The 21,366-nt window shown below is 38.8% G+C and overlaps 1 pseudogene; it reads left to right on the top strand.

Annotated features, from left to right (window-relative positions):
- Positions 1-1,368: 1,368 nt before the first annotated feature.
- LOC126625944 (alcohol acyl transferase 2-like) lies at positions 1,369-15,556 on the top strand (annotated as a pseudogene).
- Positions 15,557-21,366: the final 5,810 nt, after the last annotated feature.

Genomic DNA, 21,366 nt, shown 5'->3' with positions numbered 1-21,366 from the left:
AACAAACATAATATTGTCTTGAGTACTCGAGTCCTATTTTTAAGAAACATAATATTGTCTTGAGTGAGTCCTACTTTGTCAAGTGAATTATTTGGTCCATTTTGTGGTTGTACATATTTGCTTTAGTGAAATGTTGAGGGTATATCGCGTAAAGGAATGACCTTGCATGTATTTATAAATAATTGAGTTACTTCTCATATTGCCAATTAGTTTTATAGTGGAACTTCAACTTTTGTCATAGTATCAAAGCAGATTATTCGATGTGTGAAGTCCAACACTTGCACGTGCTCCATGCCACTTGGGCTAAGCTTGAAATTCGTCATACGTATTGAAGATGCGTATTGAAAGTATGAATTATACATCAGATAAAAAAGGGTTTTGTAATTCAGATAAAAAAAGATTTTGTATGTACTTATAAGTGATTAAGTGCTCCCTATGTTATCGGTTAATTTTATAATGGAGCCTGGGCTTTCTTCATCATAACGACCATTTATCATTAGAGAAATGAGTAATCAGCATATCACATCAGTCTCTATAGTATAATAAAGAAGAACGTAATCATTTGAAGACGTGTCAAAATGAATAATAATGTTTCACATTATTCTCCTGTGATACCATGATATAATAACGTTTTTATGAACAATACTTGGCTACTCAAAGATTAGTATAAACTCTTACTCAAAATTCTTGGTATTTTAATCACAGAGCTTTGTGCTTATAATCAGAATTGTTCATACTATGAATCACACTGTAAAGATCATATGTGCAAAAAATAAATTAAAAGTAAGGCCGTTTAGTCAATCTATTGTAGAAAATACATAGACAGTTCGTAATACTTTTATGATACCGTTCATTTGTTTTTAAGCAATTTAAAGACTAAACGACCTTAGTTGTAATTGAGTTTTTGCAGATGTGATCTTTATAGGGTGATTTATAATATGAACGGTTTTAATTATAAACATGAAGTTCTATAAATTGACAATGAATAATTTAGAGAAATTTTGAGTACGAATTCTTACTCATCTTTGAGTAATCAAGTATTGTTTCGTTTTTATAGCAAACGTCTGATGTCTTAGAACAGTGATAGCTGTAATGTGAGGCAGATACAATGTTGGCCTTTTTTCCTTTGATTTCTATCGAAGGTTTTTACCGAATACCTGTCCTCATATCTCTGTTTGTATACAGTTTTCTGATGTTGAAATGAAATTCAGTATTAATGTATATACATGAATCTGAGGTGTGATTTACACGTTTCTTTCTAACCACATTTTTTTAATGGAAAAGAAAAGAATCACAACTGGAGTGGAAACTTGGACGAAAGATTGGGGGAACCCTAGAGCATCTGCATAACGCAATATAAGATTGAGGTTTTAGGTTCTAGTCATAATGTGTTACAAGAATAACCCTTCACTGAAAGAAAATCATGATCCCGTTAAGGTGATTAGGGAAGCCTTAAGTAGGGCACTAGTGTATTACTACCCTTTAGCTGGGAGGCTTAGGGAAGGGCCTAACATAAAGCTTAGGGTCGATTGCAATGGTTAAGGTATCTTGTTCATCAAGGTTTTTGCTGATGTCACATTTGAGCAACTAGGAGACAAAATTCTACCTCCTTGTCCACTATTAGAGGAGTTCTTATTTAATTTTCCAAACTCTGATGGAATTATTGATTGTCCTTTGCTAGTGGATCAAGTGAATCAATTAATTATTAATTACATGTTAATTAGTATTTTGTATTCATATTTGGTCATTGCCATATTAATTCTTTACAAAAAAAATTGAAGTAGGTTAAGGGTAAGAGTAGTGTTTTTTGCGTTAAGATCGCATACACATGTTGGAGATTTTTTTGTAAGAAATTAGTTCAATGGGCAACATATGAAATTTTTAATAACAAATAAAGGCATAAACAAGAAAGCGCTAACAATATTGTAAATAAGTCGAAGTTCGGTGGTTTTTAACGTTTTTCATAAAATTGGCAATCCTTTTCATAACCAAAAATTTATCATGCTACCACCACATCCAAACTTGAACTTATCTATGATACTACCATGCTTCTTTGTTCTTATGATTAAAGAAAATTCATTAGGTGGTTTTGGAAAGAAAATATAATGAGACGATTTTCATTATTTTTTGAAACTAATTTTTTTCAACAGTCCTTATGTTTAACCCTATATATTGCAAAATTTGTATACACAACGAATCGAGGAAATTATATTTCTACATGGTATCTGCCTGATTAGGTCCTAGGTTCTTTTTACCAGTCTCATGTCACCTTTAGCGTCTGGGCTTTCCTTTGCCGTTCTTCTTCTAGGGTTTTTGTCTGTCGTCATGTCGTTCTCTTCGTCTTCTGTCTAAATTTTTTTTTCTTCTTTAAGTGTTTTGTCTAAATTCCTCTATATTTAAAGACTATTTCAAGTAATAATTACCACAGGCACGAGACTCTTCCAAAGAGACTCCATCTTTCTTGAATTTTATTCCTAATTTTTATGAAATTTTTGTTTCCTAATTAGATCGCCTAATTTAGATTTTTTTTTTCTTTTTTCCTTCTAAAGAATTGTGAACTACCACGAATATGATACAACAACAACAACAAAGCATTTTCCCACTAAGTGGGGTCGGCTATATGAATCCTAGAACGCCATTGCGCTCGGTTTTGTGTCATGTCCTCCGTTAGATCCAAGTACTCTAAGTCTTTTCTTAGAGTCTCTTCCAAAGTTTTCCTAGGTCTTCCTCTACCCCTTCGGCCCTGAACCTCTGTCCCGTAGTCACATTTTCGAACCTGAGCGTCAGTCGGCCTTCTTTGCACATGTCCAAATCACCGGAGCCGATTTTCTCTCATCTTTCCTACAATTTCGGCTACTCCTACTTTACCTCGGATATCCTCATTCCCAATCTTATCCTTTCTCGTGTGCCCACACATCCCACGAAGCATCCTCATCTCCGCTACACCCATTTTGTGTACGTGTTGATGCTTCACCACCCAACATTCTGTGCCATACAACATCGCTGGCCTTATTGCCGTCCTATAAAATTTTCCCTTGAGCTTCAGTGGCCTACGACGGTCACACAACACGCCGGATGCACTCTTTCCATCCAGCTCGTATTCTATGGTTGAGATCTCCATCTAATTCTCCGTTCTTTTGCAAAATAGATCCTAGGTAGCGAAAACGGTCGCTTTTTGTGATCTTCGCTAGATTGCTCCGATCATTAGTGTGGATAAGTATATAAATGGATAGAGATAGGAAAGCAAACACAAGATGTACGTGGTTCACCCAGATTGGTTACGTCCACGGAATAGAAGAGTTCTCATTAATTGTGAAGGGTTTACACAAGTACATAGGTTCAAGCTCTCCTTTAGTGAGTACAAGTGAATGATTTAGTACAAATGACATTAGGAAATATTGTGGGAGAATGATCTCGTAATCACGAAACTTCTAAGTATCGGAGTGTGGTGTCGTCTTGACTTGCCTTATCCGTCTCATAGGTAGATGTGGCATCTTCTCTGGAAGTACTCTTCCTCCATCCAGGGGTGGTATCTTTAACTGGTGGAGATGCACAAGGTAATGTATCAATTTCACTTGAAGCTTACTTGTAGTTTCAGGCTTGGTCAAGCGCGATACAAACCATGTAGTAGGAGTCCCCCAAGTCGCCGAGCTAGGGGGTCTGCTGAAAGAGGTGATAGACAAGGTAAGCAATCAGAGCTCCGACTGATTGTTCACCTTCTCCCCATCTTGCAGCAGCATGAAGGATAAAGAGAAGAAAAATGAGAAGAGATGATATGAGATACTTTTGCTTTTGAAGAAGTAACTTTCCACAGGCTTATTCTTGAACTGAGCTGGAGGGTTTTCTGGTTTCCTCCAGAGTATAAGGCCGACTGAAGAATTTGAGGGTCAAAACAAGTCCATCAAATCTAGAGTACGTTCCACCCTGCTGATATGGGATACTTTTGCTTTTGACAGAGTAATGGATGTATCGGCACGTGTGCTGTTACGCTTGTCTCCACATGCTTCCTTGTATCCTTCGCACTTGCCCTATCTGTTCCTCAAGCAGATGCGGAATCTTCCCTGGAAACATAAGATGTTGAAGATGAGTACTCGAGAGCAATGCCAGGTAAGTAATCAGGTAAGGGGTTCCAGGCAGTCAGTTCCTGGCTGGAAGCTTGATTCCAAGTGCTGACTGATTGCTCTCTTTCTCCTTGTCTTGCAGGTAAAAACAAGGCCAAAAGAAAAGACAGGGAAAAAGCATGATATGGGATACTCTTGCTTTTAACCCTGATGATATGAGATATTCTTGCTCTAGTATAGCTTGTTTGCAGAGGTATTATCGGGGGGAAAGAAAGCTGAATATTTCGAAAGGCTTCGTTGGGAGTGCCCTCTCAGATATGATGAAGGGTTGAGCATTTTTGCAGGTCTGCCTATCCGTTGGGGATGGAGGTCGACATATATAGGAGTCTCCCTAACAACAAGTAGTAATGCTATTCCTTTACCCTGCTTGGTCATAGCACGGTAGTGGGAGCTGCCAGTTTCACATGTTTTAACTCTGTCAGAGCACTTTGAAAAAGTGGTCTGTGGTATCTGGCTCTCGAGATTCGGAGAACGATGCCTCTTCGATTTTTGAGAAAGCAATCATGCTGGGGGTCTGACTCTCGAGATTCGGAGAGCAGTGTCTCTTCGATTTTTGAGGAAGTAATCATGTTGGGAGTCTGGCTCTCGAGATTCGGAGGGCGGTGCCTCTTCGATTTTGGAGCAAGCAATCTTGTTGGGAGTGTTGTCTCGAATGTGAGTAAAGGTTGGGCATGTTTGCTAGTCTACCTTGCCACGAAGCACAAAGGTTGACACACAGGGACTTTCCAATTATCCAGCAATGGTACCGTTCCTTTACCCTCTCTTCGATTTTGAGAAAGTAGTCATGTTGGGAGTCTGGCTCTCGAGATTCGGAGGACGGTGCCTCTTCGATTTTGGAGCAAGCAATCTTGTTGGGAGTGTTTTCTCGAATGTGAGTAAAGGTTGGGCATGTTTGCTAGTCTACCTTGCCACGAAGCACAGAGGTTGACACACAGGGACTTTTCAATTATCCAGCAGTGGTACTGTTCCTTTACCCTTGTGGGTAATAATATGGTAGCTAGACCTTCAAAATTTATGTGTCTAAACTTTGTTAGTGCTGTTTCTTTGCTATTCTTTTACCTTTCTTGGTCAGAGCAATGTAGTGGGAGCTGCAAGCTTCACGTGCTCAACTTTGGCAGAGAACTTTGGCAAAGTTATCTGTGGTACCCATGAGCTATTGTTGCGTGTGGGAAGTGGGTGATTGAACAGTAAGATTCATGTGCTTTCTACTTCACCAGAAGTCTTCGACAGAATGCCCATAATTTCTGCAAAGCTGAGTGTGCGTGTGACAGGTGCTGACAAGGCTAGAAAAGTAGGTGCCTCTTCGATTTCTGAGATCGGCCCTCGTGGTCTCTGAGCAGCCCAGCTTTTGAGAAAGCGAGCGCCTCTTCGATTGATTCGGAGAACGATGCCTCATCGATTTTTGAGAAAGTAATCATGCTGGGGGTCTGGCTCTCGAGATTCGAGGAGCAATGTCTCTTCGATTTTTGAGAAAGTAATCATGTTGGGAGTCTGGCTCTCGAGATTCGGAGGGCGGTGCCTCTTCGATTTTGGAGCAAGCAATCTTGTTGGGAGTGTTAAAATTGCTATTCTTTTACCCTTCTTGGTCAGAGCGATGTAGTGGGAGCTGCAAGCTTCACGTGCTCAACTTTGGCAGAGAACTTTGGCAAAGTTATCTGTGGTACCCATGAGCTATTGTTGCGTGTGGGAAGTGGGTGATTGAATAGTAAGATTCATGTGTTTTCTACTTCCCCAGAAGTCTTTGACAGAATGCCCATAATTTCCGCAAAGCTGAGTGTGCGTGTGACAGGTGTTGACAAGGCTGAAAAAGTAGGTGCCTCTTCGATTTCTGAGATCGGCCCTCGTGGTCTCTGGGGAGCCCAGCTTTTGAGAAAGCGAGCGCCTCTTCGATTTCTGAGATCGGCCTTCGTGGTCTTTGAGCAGCCCAACTTTTGAGAAAGCAAACGCCTCTTCGATTTCTGAGATCAACCCTCGTGATCTCTAAGCAGCCCAGCTTTTGAGAAAGCAAACGCCTCTTCGATTTCTGAGCAGGCGCCTCTTCGATTTCTGAAGCTCCGTCGAGTGCAGATTTTTATAGGGGCTGACATTAAGTTCCAAAGCACACTTGAATCTCCACCAGTAGAAGCTTCATTCTTGCACTTCTAAGATCTTGATTTGTTCGACCTCTTCTCTCTTCAACACCTTTGAAAATGTCTGGCCCCTCCGACCGTCGTTTTGACTTGAACCTTGTTGAAGAGGCAGCCCCGCCTTCTCCAGACAACATATGGCGCCCATCCTTCGTCTCCCCTACTGGTCCTCTTACCGTTGGGGATTCCGTGATGAAGAATGATATGACCGCTGCGGTGGTGGCCAGGAACCTTCTCACTCCCAAAGATAACAGACTACTTTCCAAACGGTCTGATGAGTTAGCTGTTAAGGATTCGCTGGCTCTCAGTGTTCAGTGTGCAGGTTCTGTGTCTAATATGGCCCAACGCCTATTTGCTCGAACCCGCCAAGTTGAATCATTGGCGGCTGAAGTGATGAGTCTCAAACAGGAGATTAGGGGGCTCAAGCATGAGAATAAACAGTTGCACCGGCTCGCACATGACTATGCTACAAACATGAAGAGGAAGCTTGACCAGATGAAGGAAACTGATGGTCAGGTTTTACTTGATCATCAGAGATTTGTGGGTTTGTTCCAAAGGCATTTATTGCCTTCGTCTTCTGGGGCTGTACCGCGTAATGAAGCTCCAAATGATCAACCTCTGATGCCTCCTCCTTCTAGGGTTCTGTCCAGTACTGAGGCTCCAAATGATCCCCCTTCGGTGCCTTCTCTTTCTGGGGCTCTACCGACTGCTGAGACTTCTCCTAAGCAACCTTTGTGAAGGCTCCCTCTTGTGTGTTTATTTTGACTCATGTATATGTAGATATTTGTAGCTTATCGGGGATATCAATAAATAAGCTTTCCTTCATTTCAACGTATTGTGTTAAATACACCAAAGCCTTCTTCGCTAAGTTCTTTGAATTTTCTTTTGTTGAAGCTTGTAAGTTGAAGCTTTCTGAGTGGAGCATGTAGGTTGGGGTAGTGTTCCCTTAATTTCCTGAGTGAGGAAAACTTCTCGGTTTGAGACTTGGAAAATCCAAGTCACTGAGTGGGATCGGCTATATGAATCTTAGAACGCCATTGTGCTCGATCCTGTGTCATGTCCTTCGTTAGATCCAAGTACTCTAAGTCTTTTCTTAGAGTCTCTTCCAAAGTTTTCCTAGGTCTTCCTCTACCCCTTCGGCCCTGAACCTCTGTCCCATAGTCGCATCTTCTAATCGGAGCGTCAGTAGGCCTTCTTTGCACATGTCCAAACCACCGTAACCGATTTTCTCTCATCTTTCCTTCAATTTCGGCTACTCCTACTTTACCCCGGATATCCTCATTCCTAATCTTATCCTTTCTCGTGTGCCCACACATCCAACGAAGCATCCTCATCTCCGCTACACCCATTTTGTGTACGTGTTGATGTTTCACCGCCCAACATTCTGTGCCATACAGCATTGCCGACCTTATTGCCGTCCTATAAAATTTTCCCTTGAGCTTCAGTGGCATACGGCGGTCACACAACACGCCGGATGCACTCTTCCACTTCATCCATCCAGCTTGTATTCTATGGTTGAGATCTCCATCTAATTCTCCGTTCTTTTGCAAGATAGATCCTAGGTAACGAAAACGGTCGCTCTTTGGTATTTCTTGATCTCCGATCCTCACCCCTAACTCGTTTTGGCCTCCATTTGCACTGAACTTGCACTCCATATATTCTGTCTTTGATCGGCTTAGGCGAAGACTTTTAGATTCCAACACTTCTCTCCAAAGGTTAAGCTTTGCATTTACCCCTTCCTGAGTTTCATCTATCAACACTATATCGTCTGCGAAAAGCATACACCAAGGAATATCATCTTGAATATGTCCTGTTAACTCATCCATTACCAACGCAAAAAGGTAAGGACTTAAGGATGAGCCTTGATGTAATCCTACAGTTATGGGAAAGCTTTCGGTTTGTCCTTCATGAGTTCTTACGGCAGTCTTTGCTCCTTCATACATATCCTTTATAGCTTGGATATATGCTACTCGTACTCCTTTCTTCTCTAAAATCCTCCAAAGAATGTCTCTTGGGACCCTATCATACGCTTTTTCCAAATCTATAAAGACCATGTGTAAATCCTTTTTCCCATCTCTATATCTTTCCATCAATCTTCGTAAGAGATAGATTGCCTCCATGGTTGAGCGCCCTGGCATGAACCCGAATTGGTTGTCCGAAACCCGTGTCTCTTGCCTCAATCTATGCTCAATGACTCTCTCCCAGAGCTTCATTGTATGACTCATTAGCTTAATACCCCTATAGTTCATGCAATTTTGTACGTCGCCCTTATTCTTGTAGATAGGCACCAAAGTGCTCGTTCGCCACTCATTTGGCATCTTCTTCGTTTTCAAAATCCTATTGAAAAGGTCAGTGAGCCATGTTATACCTGTCTCTCCCAAAAGTTTCCACACTTCGATTGGTATATCGTCTGGGCCTATTGCTTTTTTATGCTTCATCTTCTTCAAAGCTACAACCACTTCTTCCTTTCGGATTCGACGATAAAAAGAGTAGTTTCTACACTCTTCTGAGTTACTCAACTCCCCTAAAGAAGCACTCATTTCATGTCCTTCATTGAAAAGATTATGAAAATAACCTCTCCATCTGTCTTTAACCGCGTTCTCTGTAGCAAGAACCTTTCCATCCTCATCCTTGATGCACCTCACTTGGTTTAGGTCCCTTGTCTTCTTTTCCCTTGCTCTAGATAGTTTATAGATATCCAAATCTCCTTCTTTGGTATCTAGTCGTTTATACATATCGTCGTAAGCCGCTAACTTAGCTTCTCTGACAGCTTTCTTCGCCTCTTGCTTCGCTTTTCTATACCTTTCACCATTTTCATCGGTCCTCTCCTTGTATAAGGCTTTACAACATTCCTTCTTAGCCTTCACCTTTGTTTGTACCTCCTCATTCCACCACCAAGATTCCTTTTGGTGTGGGGCAAAGCCCTTGGACTTTCCTAATACCTCTTTTGCTACTTTTCGGATACAACTAGCCATGGAATCCCACATTTGGCTAGTTTCCCCCTCTCTATCCCACACACATTGGGTGATTACCTTCTCTTTGAAAATGGCTTGTTTTTCTTCTTTTAGATTCCACCATCTAGTCCTTGGGCACTTCCAAGTCTTGTTCTTTTGTCTTACTCTTTTGATATGTACATCCATTACCAACAAGCGATGTTGATTAGCCACGCTCTCTCCTGGTATAACTTTGCAATCCTTACAAGTTATACGATCCCCTTTCCTCATTAGAAGAAAATCTATTTGTGTTTTTGACGACCCACTCTTGTAGGTGATCACATGTTCTTCTCTCTTCTTAAAGAAGGTGTTGGCTAAGAAGAGATCATATGCCATTGCAAAATCCAAGATAGCTTCCCCATCCTCGTTTCTCTCCCCAAAACCATGACCACCATGAAAACCTCCATAGTTGCCTGTCTCCCTGCCCACGTGTCCATTTAAATCTCCTCCTATAAATAACTTCTCCGTCTGAGCAATTCCTTGCACCAAGTCTCCAAGATCTTCCCAAAATTTCTCCTTCGAACTCGTATCCAACCCTACTTGAGGTGCGTACGCACTAATCACATTGATAAGTTCTTGTCCTATTACAATCTTGATTGCCATGATTCTATCTCCTACCCTCTTGACATCTACAACATCTTGTACCAAGGTCTTGTCCACGATGATGCCAACACCGTTTCTCGTTCTATTTGTGCCCGAATACCAAAGTTTAAACCCTGAGTTTTCTAGATCCTTTGCCTTACTACCAACCCACTTAGTTTCTTGTAGGCACATAATATTTATCCGTCTCCTCACCATAACTTCCACTACTTCCATAGATTTTCCCGTTAAGGTTCCTATATTCCACGTTCCTAAACGCATTTTGCTCTCTTGAACTCTACCCTTTTGTCCTAGCTTTTTCACCCTCCCCCGTCTAATAAGATCAAAGTACTTCTTTTGTGTGTCCCGGGTAAAGTTGATAGGAGCATATGCTCCCAAACAACTTTGAGTGGAGTCGTTCGAAAAGAAGTTTCTATGGCCCCCTTGCTCATTTAACACTGCATCCGGGTGCCGATGGAGATACAGCGACCCTTGCTCACTTATCACTGTGCTCGGGCCACACAGCGCGCCACTTACGGGTGACGCCCTAGCTTTAGCGCGATTTTGTTCTGGATTCATTTTCATAAGGATTCGACGTGATCATGGAGTGCCGGCTGTCGACTACCTGACGCCCTCCCCCTCCTCCTTTATCCGGGCTTGGGACCGGCCATGTAAGACATAGGCGGAGTTAAACTACCACGAATATGATGATTAAGAAAAAAGCCTAGTAACTAATTTTTGCAGTATGCAGGTGACCCATCTTACATGTGGAGGTTTCATACTTGCATTGCGCCTAAACCACACAATGTGTGATGCACCTGGACTGCATCTGTTCCTGAACGCCATTGCGGAGATGGCAAGAGGCGAACATGCACCATCTATTCTACCAGTGTGGGAGAGAGAGCTCTTGTTCACTTGAGATCCACCAAGAATTACATGTGCTCATCATGGATATGAAGATGTGATTGATCATTCTGATGGCTCATACGCATCCAGTAACCAGTCAAACATGGTTCAACGATCTTTCTACTTTGGTGCCAAGGAGATGAGAGTCCTTCGAAAACAGATTCCACCCCACCTAATTTCCACTTGCTCCACATTTGACTTGATCACAGCTTGTTTGTAGAAATGTCGCACTCTTGCACCTAAAATTAATCCAAAACAGGCTGTTTGCATTTCATGCATTGTTAATGCACGGGGAAAGCACTGTTGGAGCAATATTAGAAAATATGAAAAATAACAATATAATTCCAATGATAATAATCATAAAGAAAATCACAACATCAATTATATATGAGATTAATATAAACAACTAGGGAGAAAGTTAGAAATACTAACAAACTTGGAGATTGAGGCTTGCATAAATGCAATGTCCTAAAGACAGATTTTCGCCCCTACTCTTGCACTTGTAGTTTGGTAGGCGTCTGTCTCCCAGGATTCAACAATCTATAATCTAAAGTCAAAGCACTTCAATCTTCGGACTCTGGCGAACTTCATATATTCCGTACTCTCAAGACACGACTTGGAATTTGACACACGAAGCATGAGAGAAATAAAGTGGGGAAACCCTATTTCTCAAGAGTAAAAATTAACTCTAATTTCTATATTAATGATGATAGTTTCATGAGTTTATAAAGAACCCAAGTACTCCTTGTTAAAGTGATGTTACTTTTCATCTATAAGTATACATCATTTAACAAGGGAATGCACCTAAATAACATAACCTTTCTAAGAAATATGGTTAACACTATTTTTCATTCAATTATTAAAATTATATATTACAATATTTTATACTATAATATATAATTTCCAACAATCCCCCACATGAATGAAAAATCAGGAATAATTTGAGAGTACAGGCGGACAAGAGATGCATCGGGAGAGGTGTCTTTTGGACTTGAACCTACTCTAGTGAATACTTATCGGATTTACATGGTGACACGGTGAATATAAAATCTTGAATGTTCATCGTAGTAGTAAACCGAGACAATAAGCAACACACATCACTAATCCTAATATATTCCGGTTCATACGGTTGTGTTCATTTTGGTCCTGAACAAATCTCGGATTCATGAGAGCTTTAGAGAAGTTAGCCATCTCATACTCATAGAAGCGACCCACTTCTACTCTCACATAGGTGATCACTGATTAAGAATAGTCTGCTCTATTACTCTTATTTATAAGATATCACTGTCATTAAGTATAAATATACACCCTAAAACTTCTGTAGACAACACACTTCTTCCATCATAGGAATGAGGTATGTAGTGTGTTAACTTCTTTGAATCATGCCCAACCAGTTTGCCTATTGAACTTAGACCATGGGATCTCCAATCAACTAAGTTAAGTTTCCGCTCGGCTGATTCATTAGTTATGTTGGCTTTAGCCTCATTCCCCTCAATGATCACCTTACTCTCTAGTCTAACCTTTAACAATTGGTACCATTTAGGTTGACTATTGCTAATGTTGGCCAAAATATTCCATCATGCATGAAACAAATTTCATCAAGAGTAGTTGTTTTTCAGTTTTAAGTCATCAAAACATATGTTGGACTTACTAATAAGTAATTTGCTAGGAAATAGACTTCCCCCACATTTAAGGTAATTGAAAGAAGGTCTCTAACCTCTTCACACCTTAAAACTCAAAAGAATATGAGAATATTATCTCTCTTACATGCAAATTACTCCTTCTAATTTGTTCTTTGCCTTATTCGCAAACCATCTCAATACATGCATAAGATTATCCCCTACAACATTTTGAAGCCAACGTGCTTCCTATCCGGATTGTAAAGTACTTTCATAGGAGGATTTCTTTATTGAAATGCATGTATTTCCACCTATGTACTTTGCCTTCACATTGTCAATGATTCAATTAGTTAGCATTATTGAATTCACCTAGTCCATATGAATGCTCTTAACTATGAATAACACAACCCAATGGCTATGTACATTCGATTTATATGCTAACTTAATAAGCATCATCTTGTCTAATTCAATTATGTATGCTTACTGAATAAGCATTATTTATGTGTTTAGTCATTCCTTTTACGAAAGACCCCACACTTTAACTCATTGGTGTAAGAGAAAAGACATTTTCTTGGTGATAATAAAAGGAGATCCTTTATGCCCTCATGCCCAATTAATTGATAAACTCAAATATCGAAGAAACCCAGAAGTCAAAACTTGTTCATTTACTCATCTCACTTCTTTCTCAGGGCTCTGTCCAAAATGAGTTCATCTCTGCGCAAAACCAAATATAGGATTTTGTGACAGCAATATCTTCAGTGTATGAAAATACCCAATTCACAGATAAGCACCCACCAACCCATGTACATATGTTTTTCTCAAGAGCTTCAACTTCAAGGCTGGTGGTGACTGATAGGAGAGGTTATATTCACTGCCAAATGCAGACACATATCACATGACATGCCTTTCCTTTGAAGTTTGAATCTTGCATGGTAGATTCATCTTTCCATTTTATTTTATTTTATATTTTCCTTTCACCACATTACATGGGCAAAAAACATATTCCTAATGATATGCAGAAACCGATCGACCAAAATTAAGCCATGGATTTAAGCACTTAAGCCTAATCCTGGCTTTAATAATTTTCAATGATGCCGCAGTTTGAACCTTCAATATTTGCAGCGTTAATATACTCACCAAGCAAATATACATATCAAGGCATCTTTCACCAATAGATGCTAAACAAACCGAGTGTTTCCATCCTCCAACCAAACCTACCATGACTCTGCCATTTGCTTTCACAAAATGCAAGCATCTGTATTTGCATGCAGAAGACCAATCATTGTGTAGGGCTTGGTTTTTCCAGGCAAGGAATATTACTTTCCCAATAAAAAAGATTTGCTTTATCTTAGTTTTGTTCTCAGGCGATAATCGTTACTTTTCAAAATTGAAACCGTTTCTTCTTGTTTGCGCCATATCACATTTTCATGAAGGGTCGCAACTCTTCATGGAGGTTTGCAGAAAATTTAGCTAACTTTCTCAGACAAACCGCTAATTCTTTATAACAAAAGAAAATCACATCTTATATGCATTCATGAGAATTAATAAACTTTTCAACCAATGTAAGTAGAGAAGATAACTTTCATATAGTGACTTTTCAAGTACAACAAAGCCAATTGATGCCATTCAAATGGCACCATCACTGCAACCGAAGGTTACAGTTTGAGACGAACCGAATTAATGACTCCACGATTGAAGCGATCATGCCTTTTTGTCAAATTCTATCAAGAATATGACCATACTCATGATATCACTGCAAGTTTTAGTTATGCCTGTTAAACACGAATTTTTATGCAACATGCCTTGTGTCAAAACACAGTATCTAATGTAATTGCAATATGTCTGACACATCAAAAGAGTCAATACCATACATGCACTGGCGAAAGGTTATGACCTTTCAGATTTTTGCAATGAGAAACAGTTATACACCTGCCCATGCCTTGCACGCATAATGTTCAAACTTCTCATGTACCAATGATATGCTATCTCGTGCAAATTAATAATGAAATATAATTATGAAGGAGAAACAACTCCTTCTATATTGCCGTCTATATCACTTCATGTCCTTTTCTTTCCCAGAAAATAAGTGTATGCACAAAGTAAAACTATTTTATTAAAGCAACATGCATACTATTTTATTGAAGCAACATGCAAACACTGCTCTTACGTATACATATGAATATATTTAGATTTGTATCATGTTTAACAATACTATTATGTATACCGACTATACATGAATAAGCAAATAAACTGCAGCCCCACCGAGACATACCTTTTTCCGTAGAAAACCATAGTTTCTCCGACTTAGGGTTAGGGTTACGTTCAATGTTGTTGATCTTAAAATCTTCTAACACTCACATTCATACATACTTCTAATATTGCATAATACATTCTTTCTTTAGATTGTTGGAGCAATATTAGAAAATATGAAAAATAACAATATAATTCCAATGATAATAATCATAAAGAAAATCACAACATCAATTATATTTGAGATTAATATAAACAACTAGGGAGAAAGTTAGAAATACTAACAAACTTGGAGATTGAGGCTTGCATAAATGCAATGTCCTAAAGACAGAATTTCGCCCCTACTCTTGTGCTTGTAGTTCGGTAGGTGTCTGTCTCCCAAGATATCTATAATCCGAAGTCAAAGCACTTCAATCTTCGGACTTTGGCGAACTTCATATATTCCGTACCCTCAAGACACGACTCGGAATTTGACACACGAAGCATGAGAGAAATAAAGTGGGGAAACCCTATTTCTCAATAGTAAAAATTAACTCTAATTTCTATATTAATGATGATGGTTTCATGAGTTTATAAAGAACCCAAGTACTTCTTGTTAAAGTGATGTTACTTTTCATCTATAAGTATACATCATTTAACAAGGGAATGCACCTAAATAATATAACCTTTATAAGAAATATGGTTAACACTATTTTTCATTCAATTATTAAAATTATATATTACAATATTTTATACTATAATATATAATTTCCAACAAGCACCACGATGTACGTCTTCCCTTGGGATACTATGGCAATGCATTTGCATTTCCAGCTGCTGTTTCAAAGGCAGAACCTCTATGCAAAAATCCACTAGGATATGCTTTGGAGTTGGTGAAGAAGGCAAAAGCTACCATGAATGAAGCATACTTGAGATCAGTGGCAGATCTTTTGGTACTAAGAGGGTGACCTCAATATTCATCGACAGGAAGTTATTTAATAGTTTCTGATAAAACGCGTGCAGGTTTTGGAGATGTCAATTTTGGATGGGGACAACCGGTATTTGCTGGACCCTCGAAGGCCTTGGATTTGATTAGCTTTTAACGTTCAACACAAAAACAACACCGAGGATGGAATATTGGTACCAATGTGCTTGCCATTCTCGGCCATGAAGAGATTTCGGCAGGAACTAGAGACGATTAACCTAAGGAGGATAAGTTGAATATTAGAGTGCGCAACGAACAAGACTAACAAAAATAATAAGAATATTATTAAACAAACGAGAATGCCGAAACAGTTACAAAACCCTAACAGACTACATTGTGACTAACTTGTTTCTCAAACTAAATTACAAGCTCTATTTATAAAGAACCAAATCTAAGAAAACCTAACTCAGATGGGCTAGGTCCAAATCTTAAACTAACAAGCAAAATCCAAATACTAAAATAAACCTAAATACTAATATTTTCCAACACCCCCGTCAAACTCGTGGCGGTACACGACATGAGTTTGCCAACAAGCAGATGTGGATGCAAGCCTCCAAATTCCAATGCCAATGCCAATGTCAATGCCGATGCTGATGCCAATACCGATGCCGATGTAAATACCAATGCCGACGCTGATGCCAATGCAAGATTTCCATACAAACCTGAGCAAACAAACAAAAAAAAAAGAAAAACATATTTTTTCTTTGCCCGTGTGGGGGCCTCCAAAACTCCAAACAATTTTTTTTTTCTTTTTCCTTCTTTTTTCTCTCTTCTTCTGGGCGAAGAGGTGCAACATCGCACCTTCTTCCTTCTTTTTCCTTTCCGTGGTTCTTTTTTTTTCTCTTCTTTTCTCCTTCGTCCCCTTTTTTATTTGTTAGGGGATCTTCTCCTCTGCTCTGCAAGCAAAACCTTTTTTTTTCTCTTTCATTTTTCTTTTCCTTGCAAAAAATCAATATCAACTAACAAATCTAAAAATGAACGAACGAGAACGAAAACAAGCAAACAGATACCAACCCGAAGCAGATTAAATCCTGAAGGATCAAATCGACAGAACATTTAGTATAAGAAAAAATAAAAACAATGTGTCAGATAAAACCGACAGAACATATATTAATAATAAAAAATAATATTTCAGCATTTTCCATATCCCCTGCATTCACCATCCGAAACCTTGCCGGAGCTCGATCTCAAAAAATATTTCCGCATTTTCCATATGCATGTCGCCCATTCGCTCTCCAAGTGGTTATACCTTCCAAATTGACAAATCAAGGCCTTTGAGATGTGTCCTGCCTTCTGTCCAGGGGATCTCCAGTTTAAGCATTCTTTCTCTCGGATCTGTCATGGTTCCGAGTGCTCTGCACACATACCATACCATTATAATTACATTTAGCAAGAAATCAGTTATGGAGACTAGTAATTTTACCCTTTCTGTCTTGGTTCTGAGCCGTTTGAATGTTGTTCTTTATTTTCTTTGGGTTTCGTCGGCGAACCCACATCCTTGCAAAGGAAGCAGATCATCATGAGTTAATGTTCCTCTTTTCTGAAGAAAAAAAATCAACAATTGTGCACCTATTAAACAAGGACAGGGACGAAGATTACCTTTGTGGGAAGATTTGAGCTTCAAATGTGCTACCATTTCCATGGCAGAGGCGTTGGTTTTGGGGTTCTTGCAAAGGAGAGTGCGTGTGGTTGTGTTGCTGGGAGAGAGAAGGTCTCGCACTTGTGTGTGGCTGAGCGGCATAGGGGTAAGGGTTTGAGAGAATAGAGAGAAGGCGAGCTATTTTTCATTTTGGAAAGAAATGGGTCTAAGAGATCAAAGAGAGAGAGAGAGCTGTGCCATATGTGAGAGGGGCCTTATGGTTTCTAAACGAACACTCTGAAATGGAGCATATTTTAGTTTTTATTTTAGAATCCTAAGGAGCTCCATACTCGGATGCATGACAAGTGTGCAAATCTGGAGCTTCCTGGAGGGTTTTGAAATGAAGCGATATGGAACTGTTTGACTCTGGGCTCAAGGCAGGAGATAGAATCCTATGTCTCTAGGGTTGCGAACTGAGATCCTCCCCATTGCTTTTGTATGTTAGGTTGTCTATTTATTTATTTATTTAAAATATTTGTTTATTTATTTTTAATCAATATAACATTTTAAAATAATAAAATTTTCATTTCTGTCGGTTATAACCGTCACCATTAATTTAAAAACTGCCAAAATATGTCAAAAATATTTAAAAAAAGAATTAAAAAATTATGTCGGTTATAACCAACAGTATTTTTTTGATATCCACCACTAAATATCCTCCAGGAATTTATGTCGGATATAACCGACATGATTTTTCTAATATCCGTCACAAATTAAAAGATGTGTCGGATATAATTTATCCGACATGATTTTTCTAATATCCGCCACTATCATCCGCCAGCTAAAACTAATATTGTAGTACTAGCATATGGAGAAACAATTACAAGCACTCAAATATTCTTCCCACCCACTCGCAATTTAGGGTTTTGAGATCTCCTTGGCTCGTTCATTCTAGATAAAATTAATCATTTTCAGCCTTTTTTGTGTTAAAAGTTTGTTGAATTGGAATTAAGTTGGGACTCAAATTAAAGTAAAAATCAATACTCGTGGGAATGACTACATATTTGCTCTTACTATACTACTATTGGTCTTGTGCACTAGCAAGTTTAAATTGGGTTGCTTATCTATTTTATAGGTACTTCGAGCTCACATCACCGAGCAGGTTTTACTGGTTCAAGAAGAGCTTAAGCGACCTACCAAACCAAAAACATAGTAAAATATATTACAATGTTTCAAGCAAACCTTTTGAGGAAGCTAAAGCCAAAAAATTGAACAAAAAGAAAGTCACTTGCTAGGAAAAACAAATCCATGTAGCCAAGCGGTCAAATCCAGAATGTAAGAAACAAAAATTGTAATAAATTATTTGATGGAAAAAAAAAAGAGGTAAGCAAAAGCAATATTTGCCAAAACGGTCCCTAAAATTTTCATAACACATAACTTTGGTCTATGAGATTTAAAATCAATAGAAGTGGTCCCTGAGATTGTCCACCATCCATTATTTTAGTTTCTGAGATTTCAAATAAGACGTTCACAATGTCGTCTTGCAATTGGTTAACATCCGACTTCCGCAAACACCTTGCAGTCAACTGCGAAAAAAATCTCGAGGCAATAAGTGTCGAATACCAACCGGAAGAAGGCGTCGGAAGAAGGCGTTGGAGTATCACATGACAGTCATGACTCTTCATGTTTGAAATTTTACACCCCCTCACGTTCACACAACACGAGATATTGGAAGCATATCCATCTTGAAACTTTACAGAAGAAATAAAGTTGAAAAACTCTTTCTTCCCCTTCGGCTCAACTATAAAAAAAGGATGGCCTTTCTTAAATGTACCACTGACTCTCTTCATCCACAAAGATGACCTAATGCCCATTCCTTCCAAATCGAGGTGAGCTTCAATCGTGTCCTTCGGTTTTCCTTTAATGTCAAGAATTGTCCCGACCACAGTATCAAACACATTTTTCTCAATATGCATAACATCGAGGTTGTGTCTCAATTTTAACTTTGACAAGTATGGGAGCTCAAATAACATACTCTTATGCATTCAGTTCAGATGTGTAGTTGGTCTGGGCTTACTGACCCATTTGCCGAAATGACCAAATTCCAAACGGTTTAACTGATCCAAAATCTCATCTCCAGACCATTCTCTTGGTCTTAGCTGAGTCTCTTTTCTTGTATGCCAAGATGATGTTACGTTCTCCTTACATATTGGACATGCCTAATAACCCTTAGTCATCTACCCAGAAACCATTGCATATGCGAGAAAATCATTTACGGTCCATATCATTGCTGCTCGTATGGTGAACATCTACCCAGTATACTTATCGTAGCACGAACATCGTTTTCCCATAAATCTTTTAGCTCATCAACCAACGGCCGCAAATAAACATCAATGGACTTTCTTGGATCTTCGGTAATTAATAGAGTCAACATCATGTATTCTTTTTTCATGCACTTCCAAGGTGCTAGATTATAAGGACACGACGACTGGCCAAGTGCTGTGGATTTGGTTTAGAACCTTGAATGGATTAAATTCATCGATGGCAAGTCCTAATCTAATGTTGTGCGGGTCAGTTGCAAAATCAGGGTACATCCGATCAAATTCTTTACATGCCTTTCTGTCTGTAGGATGCCTCATAATATCGTCATTGACTCGTTCTTCTTTCTGCCATCTCATGTCGGTTGCAATTTGCATCAACATGTACAATCGCTACAACCTAGGCTTCAATGGAAGATAACGCATTACTTTTTGTGGAATCTTGGTCTTTCTATTATGTGATGTCATTTTAAACCTTGGCTCATTGCATACAAGGCATTTATCCAACAATCTATTCTCCTTATAGAACAATATACAATTATTTAGAAATGCGTGAATTTTTTTCATACCCTTTAACACTTTTTGGGCACTTTTATGATCTTTAGGTAAACAATTGTCCTTTGGAAGCATCATCTTGATAACTCCCATAAAATAATCAAAACACTTATTTGACAAACGAAACTTGATCTTACCATGCATCAACTGCACAATTGCCGTGAGCACCGAAACGTTCTCACAACCCGGATATAATTTTTGCTTGGCATTTTTCAATAGTTTTTCATAGTTTTTCAATACCTCACTGTCCATGGTTGGACTGACGTCATCTTCCCCTTCATGATTGGTGTTGGTCAACGCGTATGGATAAACATCATTTAGAATATCCATAACTTGTTTATTAGGATCCACATTGGATTCAACAGTCTCCACTTGTGTCACGTATGAAGAGGAAGCTTGGTTTAATCGTTCTCCATGATAATGCCAAGTAGTATAGGTCTCCATCATCTCATTTCTTACTAAATGAAATCGAACATTTTCGAATGTCTCCCTCATTGAGTTGTTACACCTGCTACACAGACACCAGATATGAGTTGAACCTAGGTTGTGTCTAGTTGCAAATTCAATGAACTCGTCTATTCCATCCAAGTACTCAACAACACATTTATCCTGATTGTGTATCCACTGTCTATCCATTTTGTCTGTAATCCCAATAAAAATACAAGAATTACAATAACTTCAACTATTGTCTTGTCACCTTATTCCTCCGGTAAGGGCCATATCTCATTCAGGAATGCATAGTTATGTGCCGTAATTTACGATTCCAATGGATTAAATTTCAATGTGGGCAAATTTTGGCAGCATCTCCTTATAGTTCTTCAAGTGCACGCCGTAGATACATAATATCCACCATGTACTCGAAGAACATCATGAAATGTTACCAAAATTTCCACCATCGAAACATAATTCATGAACCACAAACTACAACACATAACTATGCATTCCCAAGCTGTCCAAAAATTGGACAATTAAAGAATTAATTGGACCGCAATCATGCTTTCGCATCCATGCATAAAATCCAACTAATTCTCAAACGAGAAACTAAGCTTTTTTTTTGAAAAAATGTATGAAGTTAAGTAGTATTAACTTCGTACAACACAAAACAATTTTGTACTTGATGTACAAAAATAAGTGCATACAAATAAATTAAATCACAATAATTACTGAAACTAAATAAAATAGATACAAAATATTAATACTTCTAAACTATAATGTTGATGGCCTTAGTTTTTACTTGTTTATACTAATTATATCATAGAATATACATATTCTATTACACTTGAGTAGTTTTGGTGGTGAGATAAATGTAGTGTTAGAATAAGAACACAAATGTACACGTATTTTGGCTAGATATTG

The sequence above is a fragment of the Malus sylvestris genome, chromosome 6, assembly GCF_916048215.2.
Source record: "Malus sylvestris chromosome 6, drMalSylv7.2, whole genome shotgun sequence".
In the NCBI taxonomy this organism is placed as follows: domain Eukaryota; kingdom Viridiplantae; phylum Streptophyta; class Magnoliopsida; order Rosales; family Rosaceae; genus Malus; species Malus sylvestris.
This window is presented reverse-complemented; position numbering and strand designations above follow the sequence as displayed.